The sequence below is a fragment of the Coffea arabica genome, chromosome 2c (genome assembly GCF_036785885.1).
Source record: "Coffea arabica cultivar ET-39 chromosome 2c, Coffea Arabica ET-39 HiFi, whole genome shotgun sequence".
In the NCBI taxonomy this organism is placed as follows: Eukaryota; Viridiplantae; Streptophyta; class Magnoliopsida; order Gentianales; family Rubiaceae; genus Coffea; species Coffea arabica.
This window is the reverse complement of record NC_092312.1, coordinates 53,621,791-53,633,660: the sequence shown is the minus strand read 5'-3', so window position 1 is coordinate 53,633,660 and position 11,870 is coordinate 53,621,791. Positions and strand designations below refer to the sequence as shown.

Here is an 11,870-nt window from a genome sequence, read left to right as displayed (position 1 = left end):
GTTTCCCCATTTAGTTTCTAGAGATATGACAATTAACGACAAGCCACGGATTGTTCCTATGTACCTAATTTAGATATTTTTGCCACTCTATCATTGGAATTGAAGATCAAAAAAATAGAGCTCAATGCAATCAAATGAAAGCCCAAGTTTCAATTCATCCATCTGCTATCTAGCTATTGTCCAAATTAGGAAGGCCTTCATCAAGGACAGTCAAAGAGGCATTGCTAGTTGTATCCGTTAAACAATGTACCATTACCGAATTTAATTTTCTCAAAATTCTAGAGTATTTAGATGTGAGAACTCAGAAATTTATGTGCATACTTCGAATTTATTTCATTATATTTAACTTATCATTAGAAATATTATATAAAACAAATAAATGGTTAAATTATATGCATAATTGAATTCCTATTAAATTGAAATTTAGAAAATAATAATAATAATAATAATAATGGTAAGGATAAAATATATATATATATAATAAACAAATAATAGAATGGTAGACTTATTGCCAATTTGTGTCATTAGAATTTATTATATAGTTGAATAAGTTATATGACTAATTAATTTTTCTTAAAGCCAAATGCGTGAAATTTTACTAGACCAATGTAGGAAAATTTTCCAAAGTACATACAAATTAGAATAAACGAAATTTGGAATCAATGTATGAGGCAATAAAATTATGGACTCGTAGCAAACAAATGAACCAAAACTAAAGGACCGAACCAATCTTGGAGATTCAGTTAAACTACGATGCAACTAAGGAACAAACTACTATAATTTTGACAAAACAAGAACCGAACGGAAGCTAGATAACCATCTGCTAAGTTTAAGCGATGGAAGGGAAAATGAGTAAAAATTGGCTGATAGTTTGGGCGGTGAGTAACTCCTATTAAGACAGCTGCCAGGAAGGAATATACTACCAATTTGCTGAGTAGGCAGTGACCGAAAGAGAGAAAAAAAAGAGAAATCATCTGCTAAGTCCAAATGGTGACTGAGAGGAAACAAATAGAAACTAATCTGCTAGCTTGGGCAGTGACCGAGAGGAAGAAAAAACAAGGCAGCTTTCTTCCTTCTTTTCTTTCTTTCTTTCTAAAACCAACCGAGAGAGTGGAACTAGAGGTGAGGAGAGGAAGCTGATTAACTCCATCAGCTGCTAAACATAAACCAACAAACCAACAAACGCAAGGAAGGGAGAGATAGCTGGTGCAAGAGTTGAGGAACCGAGGCTAAGAATAGGAGCAGCCTGCAACCATTAAAACTTAAAGGGAAAAGGTAAAACTCTTTGTAACCTTCTTTTATTTACAAAGTATCACTAAATATATGGACTGCATGTTAGTTTTTAGCAAGGAAAAATAAGTTTTAATTGAGGAAAAATCTGATGAAGGAATAAAATTGAAGTTGGAGTGAATCTGTGGGAACCGAGAGATGGCTAAATGAATTGCAGCTTGTTATCAATGGAAAAATGGAAGGCATTAAGTGAATTTTAGCTATAGAAACTTGTGAAATTTGAAACTCTGAGTGGAAAACAAAGAAAGAAACCTGCTGGAATCCTTATAGCCTCATCCGAGAGAAAAGAAGTGAAGAAACTCTAGCAGTCTTCTGCAAAGTTTGGTTTTAAATTTTGTATTAAGCTGTAATGTATTGCAAAGCATCTTGACTTCTTTGAGCATCACAGAAACAAGTTTAAACTGAAGTGAACATTGAAGGAAGAGTGAGTTCAATTTACTGCAGATAGGTTGGCCGAGGAAATGAAACAAAATATGCAACTTGTTGTTAATATATTGGAAACACTTACTAACAACCGCATGAGATATGTTAATTCTTTACCTTAACAGATAGGTGCCTTGGAAATCAGAAAACTCCAGGAAGCTTAACTAAAATTTGACAAAAGGAAGCTGGTACAATTTGTTAGGATAGAAAAACAAGGGAAGGAAATTAGCTTGTAGAGCAGCCATTCTTTTAATTTCTGGCTCTGTGAACTTCCACAGGTAGAACTAAGATTGCTCTATGATTTAGTGGCTATGACTAGTTTCGCGAGTACAGTTAAACTAAGGCAAATGAGAGGAAAACTATGAAATGTGCTGTTGAATTACCTTATGGCCGAGAAAAAGAAGGAAGTTGATCAGTTTTTTCCTCTAAGTAAGTTGCAAAACTTTCCACATTCTGTACAATGCTACTTTGTAGCTTAATAAATGTAATTAACTTGTCTAGTTGGGACATGAGAGTGAAAGGAAAGATTTGAGGGAAACGTACCGAATATTGGACCGATACATTGCTAGAAAGCCTAGTTAATGGTTGCGATTGAAGATGACAAATTTTGTATATGATGTGGTCGACCGACATGTTGAAATTATGAGTTATTCACCTTGAATGAAATGTATACTAGGTGACTATAGTTTAAGCAATTAAAAAGTGGAGTAGTTGTAGGTTAAGGAACCTTTGAGCTAAAATACTGTTTATGCTGACCGGATGAAGGGAGAAATGAAACTTATATGGAATCTTGAAATTTTAAGCTAATTCGTTGTGAAACTCCACTTATGAACATTTAAGAAACTTAAACAAGAAAAAAACTAATAAGTTTACACAAAACTTAAATCATAGACAACTTAGAATTTGATTTGGAAAAAAAAAGGAAGAGAAGGATGAAAAGTTTATTTATTTTAACTTTAAGATATAGAGTGAGAAATGATTTAATCCTAATTTAAATATTTATAAATCATAACCTTAGAAAATGTGTATATTTCTTTCTTAAAATGATAAAGTCAATAAACTTCGAAATAAAATGTAGAATAAATATTGAATATATTATATTTTGTATTTTAAAGTCAAACTTGATTTTAATAGTTCCGATAATAGGGTAATAAATAATAAATGAATATCTACAAATTGTATATTTACTTTGGACTTATACACTTATCTCAGGGAATAGCTGTGAGCCAAACAAACTTGAGGCTCAAGAGTAATTTATTTGGAAACTTGGTGAGTGTTTCCGGATTTGTGTGTTTAACTGTTTATGTTTACTTAAGTAAAATTATGTGATAAATGTGCTTATTATGGAATATTGCTAGTGATTCATTGTAAAGTATATCTCAATTGTCCCTTGCCTTCTAAGTCGGGAGTGTACTTTATCACACTCGGCGTAGTTTGAGTTTGAAGATTGATAATTGATCAAGTGTTATTGTAAGTGTGCATGACTGTAAGCCGTGTGTGTACTTTATCACACCGACTGAACTAGGCCCCCAAAACCCTTTGTTCAATGGACTATTCGAGCCAACAAAAGAGCTTGGTCGGATAGGACGATAGCTTTGGGTAAGTATATTGGTATGCTCGAGTATTACCATGGAGTAGCAGATTACTGATAGTGATATGGCCATCTAAGTGAGGGAAGTGTTTATTGTTTTGGAGGTTATAAGGAGGAGTTCGGTGGAGTGTGTAGTGCATTGAAGTGGCTCTAATGCGAGCACTATATCCTTTTTAAAAGTGAATGTTCAGTGAAGTGTTCTCTACTTGATTCAGTGAAGTGTTCTTTAATTGCTTAATTTTGTTACTGGCTTATCTGGTTTAAATGTTTATTGATTGTTCCTTGCATGGAAACCTTTTAGCGAATCGATAACGAACCTTGGGACCACTGTTAGTCGAGTGGAGTGTTAACTCCTCGACCCTATGGTATACTCGAGTATTACCTTTTGTTACTGTGAGGTGTTCGGACCTGGTAAGGGGGTGATCGGTGGAAGGAAGTGGTGTAAAGTGGAATCTACGGTCTTATTTCCCATTCAATGGTTGACGGAGTGTCAACGGGTATGATCAAGTACAGCAAGTGGAAAACGGCCCTTGAGAGCCGACCGTATCATTTTATATGTGGTTATTTTGATGGAAAACTTATGTGTTTGTTGGCCATGTATAGCTGTACTTGTGAATCTTTTGGTACCTCACGAGCGTAAGTTCACCCCCGTTATTTTGTTTTCCTTACAGGAACACTTTCGGAACCAAGTTTTGAGAAAACGAGTTAAGCTAACTAGGCCTTTTGTTCTTTTGGATAGCTCCTCGATTGTTTTGGAAAAACCTTGATGTATTTGATTCCAAGTATACTTTTGAGTTGTATATTGTAAATGTGGGATTGATAATTGTATTCCTCTTATGTATATGAAGTGGATTTGTTATGGTATGTTCATATCAAGTTAATGATTGCCTGCTATATGTGATCGGCTTGGTTTGAGAAAAGTGCGGAATTTGAACGAAGGAAGAAAAGAATTTTGGCGAATTTACTGTTCATCAATCCGGCCTAGAATCCGGCCAAGTTCTAGCCGGATACCTGGCCGGATATGCAGGGAAGGAAGAAAAAATTTTGAGTTTAGCCTCTGGCCTGAATCCGGCCAGTTTCCGGCCGGATTGGCAGCGGTTCTTGGCCCCTTTGGTTTCGACCTCTGCCTCCTATCCGGCCTATAATCCGGCCATGAATCCGCCGGATAGTGACGTGTTCATCACTGTTCATCCGCGACAACTTTTTGTTTCTTCATTTTCGTGACCGATTTGAGTGCTCGAATGTTGTACCTTCATTCGTGGTAATATTTATGGGGAGAGAATGACTCGATAAGTTTTGAGTGCTCGTTTCTTGAATTTTCTCTCGTAAGTTAGGGGCGTTTTGTGTGATTCGTTTCCGTAGTCCTGGTGAGAACTGGGCAGGCGGCCCGTTGAACCCTTTGGTTCGCCTTAGGGGGAGGTGGGACCGTCACAGTTGGTATCAGAGCTCAGGTTTGAGTTAATCTGGGCAAATTAGGACTTGATTTTGAGATTTTGTGGAAATTATGCTGGAAAACGCATTAGTGTTATTGTATTGCCTGAATGATCACTCACGACTCTCTTATAGGTACGGACGGAGCTAGTGGGAGCGGAGGTGAGCCGCCGCGAAGACGTTATCGTGTTATCGACTACCAGGAGAGACCTGGAGGTCTGATCCGGTTATGATATATAGCTAGCCGCACCCGACGTTGTACCCGTTGCCAGAGGTACTCCTATGCCGATCATGTGGTCGTGACGGTGCTTGAGGAGAGGAGGAGGCTCCGATACGCAGCCGCTTAGCATCACACCGAGATCCTTAGACTATGGGGTATACTTAGGATGCAAGCCGACCGAATTGCGGCTCTAAAATGATTTAGTCATGGAACAAGAGCGAGTGAATGCTCTTCGAGAGCAGCTACATGAAGTGGAGGCTCCGGGTGTTGGGGCACCTGGAGAAGGAGTCACGCCTAGTCCTAGTCATGGGGGTGAATCCGTAGGCTCAGTTGGGAACTAGGTTAAAGTTCCTTGAACTGTGTTTTGACTTTGGGTGTATAGGGACTTTTGAAAAATCCCGCTTTGTTTGATGGGATCCTTTTGTACTTGTTTGACTAAACTACTGTATAACTGTTATGTGTTATATGTATATATGTTTTATGTGTTTTCATCTTTTATGTGGTATTTGATTAATTGATTGTCTATGATTACTATACGTGAAGGGTTATTTGCCTTTCTAACGCTATAATTGTGTCTCGACCCTAGATTGACCTAGATCAATGGAAGGCACCCGTAGCGGCCGAGGCCGTGGACGTAGGGGTAAGCAGCCCACGACTGAACGGGGTACAGGGACCACTATGCTCGAACCAAATCCTGAACCCCAAATTGATCCCAATATTCAGGTAGCTACTGCTATCCAGCGGATGACTGATCTCCTAGCACATGTGGTGCAACAACAGGGCCCCGACCCTAATCCACCAACCGGTAATCCTGGAAACCCTGGAAATCACGTCGAGAGCGAAGATTGAGCTCTCGAATGGTTTCAAAAATTTTCTCCACTAAAGTTTCTTGGAGGGCCCGATCAACACGTGGCCAAACAGTGGTTGGAAAAAATGATATACATTTTTGCCACTCTATATTACTCGGAAGAGAGATAGGTCATATTTGCGGTCTTTCAATTAGAAGGGGCTGCTCGTTCTTAGTGGAATATTATCCGGATGAAGTGGGAGCGAGAACAGACAACAAGGACATTGGTGAATTTTGTAAGAGAATTCAATGCCAAATACTTTCCACCTCTGATCCAAGAGAAAAAAGAAGATGAATTTATTCGTCTACATCAAGGCAATCAATCGGTGGCCGAATACGAGAGCCAATTCACACGATTGTCTAAGTTTGCCCCTGAACTTATTCTGACGGAGCAAAGGATCTAGTAGTGGCCCAAATTACTACCTTCAGCGATGCAGTTGAGAAAGCTTTACGAGCTGAAAATGCAAGGCTTCAAGTAAGGAATTTCCAAAATAGAAAACGTGGGGTTTCTGGGAGTAGTTCAACCCAAGGGGATAAGGGTATTCCTCCCAAATTCGGAAGGGGAGCTGGAGGAGGACGCTTATCCGATGCGGCGAGAGGGACACTACTCCGTGATGGCCAAACTGGACGAGGCCAACAGAAAGGTGCCTCGCAAGGGAGTTTAGCCACTATTTCTCGAAGGCCATGTGGTTTTTGTGGGAAACCAAACCACACGGAGGACAATTGTTGGAGAAAGGAGAAGAAATGCTTACGCTGTGGGAGTGCGGAGTACCAAATCGCCAGTTGTCCCATCCAGTCTTGAGAAGCGAGAGGGACTACTCAGTCATCGAAGGCTACCTCGGGTCAGTCACGAGTAGAAGGAGCAAAATTGAAGATGCCTGCTCGAGTTTATTCCATCGAACAACATGTCCCTGACTCGGCGGAGGTGGTGGAAGGTACGATTCCTGTCTTCCAACACCAAGCTAGAATTTTGATAGACCCTGATGCCACCCATTCCTTTGTTAACCCTGAGATTATGTGTGAAATTGATATAAACCCTGTCAATCTAACCTATAAGTTGGAAGTTAGTACTCCTACGGGGGACGAATGTTTGATTTCTAGTAAAATATATACAAATTGTGAAATTTGGGTAGGAAAGAGGAAATTGTTGGAGAATTTGATAAGTTTGGCCATAAGGGGTACGATGTGATATTGGGCATGGATTCGTTGGCTCGATATAATGCCCAATTGGACTGTAAGAGAAAAATAGTAGAATTTCATATTCCTGGGAAGGCAACCTTGAGGTTAGATGTGAGGGGTAGTTTAGCCTCATCTGCTATGATTTCGGATATTCGGGCTAGAAAACTACTGACTAGAGGGGTACAAGGGTTCCTAGCCTTTCTCATTAACACTCTTACCGATAAACTGAAAATAGAAGATGTTCCAGTAGTTAGTGAATATCCAGATGTATTTCCCGATGAGTTAGTGAATCTACCTCCGGAAAGAGAGATTGAGTTTGAGATTAACCTTTTATCGGGGGCTTCACCTATCTCCAAGACTCTCTACCGAATGGCACCTGCTGAATTCAAAGAGTTGGAGTTGCAGTTGCAAGACCTCCTAGAGCGGGGGTTTATCCATGAGAGTAGATCACCTTGGGGGGCACCTGTTCTCGTTGTTAAAAAGAAAGACGGAACCTTGAGATTGTGTATTGATTATCGAGGGTTGAACAACGTGACCATTAAGAATAAGTATCCGCTACCCCACATTGATGAGTTATTTGACCAGTTGCAAGGTGCGGTAGTCTTTTCAAAACTAGACCTCCGCCAGGGATACTATCAATTGTTGATTAGGAAGGAAGATGTGCCTAAGACTGCCTTCAATTCTCGGTATGGGCATTACGAATTCGCCGTGATGCCCTTTGGTTGACCAATGCCCTTGCCACTTTTATGGACCTTATGCATTGGATTTTTAAACCCTATCTGGACCGATTTGTCATTGTATTTATCGCTGACATTTTGGTCTATTCAAAAATCCGTGAGGAGCATGTACAACATTTGAAGGAGATCTTACAAACCCTGAAGGATCACCAGTTGTACGTCAAATTTAGTAAATGCGAGTTTTGGTTAGAGAAGATTTCTTTCTTGGGACACGTGATTTCAAAGGAGGGAATTGCTGTAGATCCGTCAAAGGTAGAGCAGTGACTGAGTGGAAGAGACCTGACAACCCTACTGAGATCCGGAGTTTTCTAGGGTTGGTAGGTTATTACCGGTGATTTATCAAAGATTTTTCAAAACTTGCCGGTCCTTTAACTGATTTAGCTAAGAAGAGTGGTCGGTTCCTGTGAAGTGATAAGTGTGAAAATAGCTTTCAGGAATTGAAGCAAAGATTGAGCATGGCCCCTATTCTGGCCTTGCCTAACGGTAAGGACAATTTTACTATTTATACCGATGCCTCTAGGGAAGGTTTAGGGTGTGTATTGATGCAGAATCACAATGTGATAGCCTTTGCTTCTAGAAAACTGAAAACTCATGAACAAAACTATCCCACTCATGACTTAGAGCTGGCTGCAGTTGTCTTTGCTCTGAAAAAGTGGAGACACTATCTGTACGAGGTGACCTTTGAGGTCTATTCCGATCATAAGAGCCTTAGATATCTTTTTTCCCAGAAGGAATTGAACATGAGACAACGCCAGTGGATGGAATTCTTAGAAGATTATGATTGTACTATTAACTACCATCCGGGTAAGGCTAACGTCGTAGCAGACACCCTAAGTCGGAAGGCTCAAATTTCTGGGTTAATGGTGAAAGAGTGGGAAATGTTGGGAACCGTTGGGGAGTGGAATCCGAAGTTGGAACATAAGAAGATAACTTTTGGGAATATTCGTGTGACATCTACACTATTGGGTCGAATCAAAGAGACTCAAACTGAGGACTTGATAATTCAGAAATGGGTAGAAAAGGTGAAGAAAGGAGAAATTTCCGATTTTAATTTGAGTCCTGAGGGGATTTTGAGGTTTCGAAATCAAATAATGGTGCCTAATGATGAAGATTTGAGAAGGGAGATCCTGGAGGAAGCTCATCGATCTAAATATACAATCCATCCAAGTGGTAACAAGATGTATTAGGATTTACGACGGTTGTACTGGTGGGACAAGATGAAAAGGGATATAACTCAATATGTACAAACCTGTCTAGTATGCCAGCAGGTTAAGGCCGAACACCAAAAATCTTCTGAACTACTGCAGCCTCTGGAGATACCCGAATGGAAATGGAAAAATATCACCATGGACTTCGTTTCTGGACTACCTAGAACCCAAAAAGAACATGATGTCGTTTGGGTGATCGTTGATCGGTTAACCAAGTCGGCTCATTTCTTACCTATGAATATGAAGTATTCCATGGATAAATTAGCTCGAGTGTATTTGGAGGAGATTGTGAGATTATATGGGGGTACCTGTGAGTATAGTTTCCGACCGAGACCCTCAATTTATGTCGAGGTTTTGGCAAAGTTTCAGGAAACTTTGAGAACGAAACTGAATCTAAGCACCACTTATTATCCTTAGACGGATGGACAGTCGGAGTGGACAATTCAAACCCTTGAGGATACGTTACGAACTTGTATTCTAAATTTCGGAGGTAATTGGGGTCAGCATATGACTTTAGTGGAGTTCGCCTACAATAACAGCTACCATTCGTCAATCCAAATGGCACCGTATGAAGCTCTCTATGGACGAAAGTGCCGTTCACCGATATACTAAGATGAGGTAGGAGAAAAGAAGATCCTAGATCCTACCATCATTTCTTGGATGGAGGATGCCGAAGAAAGATCAAGTTAATCTGTCAGAGACTCCAAACAGCTCAAAGTCGCCAGAAGAGCTACGCAGATAACCGAAGGAAAGATCTGAAATTTGAAGTTAGAGACCATGTTTTCCTTAAAATTACCCCATTACGGAGTGTTACTGCTGGCAGAGGAAAGAAGCTCCAACCTAGATTCGTAGGACCTTTCCCGATTCTTCAACGAGTTGGGAAAGTAGCATACAGACTCGAATTGCTGCCAAGCTTGTCACGGATTCACGATGTATTCCATGTATCAATGCTAAAAAAATACTACCCCGATCCAACTCACATCGTGCAACCGGAGGAAATCGAAATTGATGAAACCCCTACGTACGAGGAGAGACCTGTACGGGTGCTAGATCGAAAGGTTAAGGAGTTAAGGAATAAATAAATTCCCTTGGCGAAAATTCTTTGGAAAAACCAAGGAGTTGAAGAGGCAACTTGGGAGATAGGAGAGGAGATGAAAAAGAAATACCCGAACTATTTACTGGTTCAAGTGAGAAATTTCGAGAACGAAATTCTTTAAAGGGGAGAGAGTGTGAAACCCTGAAAATTTTCTTATTTTCTAGGTATTTGTTTTAGTCTTTTGGACTCAATTTTGGTATTTTCTTTATTATAAGATGTTTCTGGGGATTTTTATGAGAAAATAGGATTTTTTTTTATCATTTTCTGAAATAAGTCATTTTCTGTGGTAATCGTGGTGTACAGTGGATGTGGGACCCACTAGTACACTAAGTGCGATAAATGTAAATACTGTAGAGGACCTTTGATATACAGGGATTATATTATGTGGTATTATGAGCTAATTAGAGGTTAGCTAGTTTAATTAAGCATTACAAGAGAAAGAAGTGAGATAAGCTTGAGAAGGCCACATGTTGCATTTCTATTGGAAGTTGGAATTTAACTAGTCTTCCCTACCTTTCCTAAACTTAGCTTTGACCCAAAAATCATCCTTATTTTCTTCATCTTGGCCGGCCAACCTTGGAGAGAAAAGAAAGAGGGTTCTTCAACTTTTGCTTCATCCCTTTGCTCAAATCTTGGAATTCAACCAATAATCTCCCAAATTTCTCCATAAAACCTACTTGCTAGGAAGGATTGAAATGCTTGGTGGTGTTGTTGGAAGGGAAAGACTCTAAGCTACCTTATCTCTTGTGTTGGTAAGGTGAGTGGTTAAGAATTGTCTCTTTGTTGGTTATAATGTGAAATTAGTAGGTGTTAGTAGTTAAAAATGCAAATTTTATGGAGTATTTCAAGAATTATTGATGGGTTTGGCCAATTTATCTATTTATTGGAAATGTTTCTGTTTTATATGGTATGATATGGTTGGCTATGGAATGATGGTGTCGCGCCCCATTTTTGAGAAAAAGTAAAAGTAAAGTAAAGTCATTTGGAAATCATGATGTGTAGTATGTATGAAATATGTGAAGTATGTGAAATAAAGGAAAAGACCATGGGACTTTTAAATGCGACGGCTTGGCCAAAATAATAATCTAAAAAAGTTTTTAAACAGAAAAGTAGGAGTCGCCACTTGGTATTGAGTTGAGGTGTGCCAAGTCACCCAAAAAAAAGTAGTTTTTTTGAAAAATGAAGCAAAACCTTTTTAGATAACTCCTAGTCTATGAAAATCAAAGAGACGAGTTCGGGGGTTATGGTTGGGAAGGCAAAAACGAAGTATAAGGCACTCTTTTAACCTAACCTAAGCTAGTTGCGGGATTCAGTGACAATTTTCCTAATTTTACCCAAAAGATGTATTGCATTTGGATGTGTCTAACATGAATGCAATCCTAAATCTAATGAGTGGTTCAAATGGGACAAAATGTCTCTTTTGAGGCTCGATTGGTCCTAATCACATGAATTGTGATAGCCAATGGTGAACCCTCAAAGAGGTCATGAATAAATGCAACTGAATGCTCGAGTAATAATGAGAAAAAAAAATAAGAGGGTGCGAAAATGTCTTTGAGTGTAAAAACGAGTGCCCGGTGTAAATGTTCAAAGTGCGAGTGTGCAAATGGGTATGTAAAGTGCAAGGGTGCAAATGAGTATGTAAAAGTGCATGTGTACAAATGTGAGAGAGTATGAATGATAGTGTGCAAAGTGAGAATTTTGTAAAGTGATAGTGTATAAAGGGTAAGTGTGCAAATGGTAATGTGCCTTGAAAATGCATGAGCCTTAAAGGAATGCAATCAAAACGGGTACGGGGAGACCCTAAATCGTGACTTTTGATTTGCCCTTTGGTTACAAAGAAAACAAGCG

General features: G+C 39.4%; 1 long non-coding RNA gene across 2 annotated transcripts; it reads left to right on the top strand.

Moving 5' to 3' along the window:
- The first annotated feature begins 1,018 nt into the window (after positions 1–1,018).
- On the top strand, positions 1,019–4,981 carry LOC140035988 (uncharacterized). Of its 2 annotated transcripts, XR_011839882.1 has the most exons (3): positions 1,019–1,275; positions 2,926–2,982; positions 3,976–4,113. It is a non-coding gene; the product is annotated as an uncharacterized lncRNA (long non-coding RNA). The 2 variants fall into 2 exon arrangements; XR_011839883.1 differs by lacking the exons at positions 2,926–2,982; positions 3,976–4,113 and adding an exon at positions 4,871–4,981.
- Positions 4,982–11,870: the final 6,889 nt, after the last annotated feature.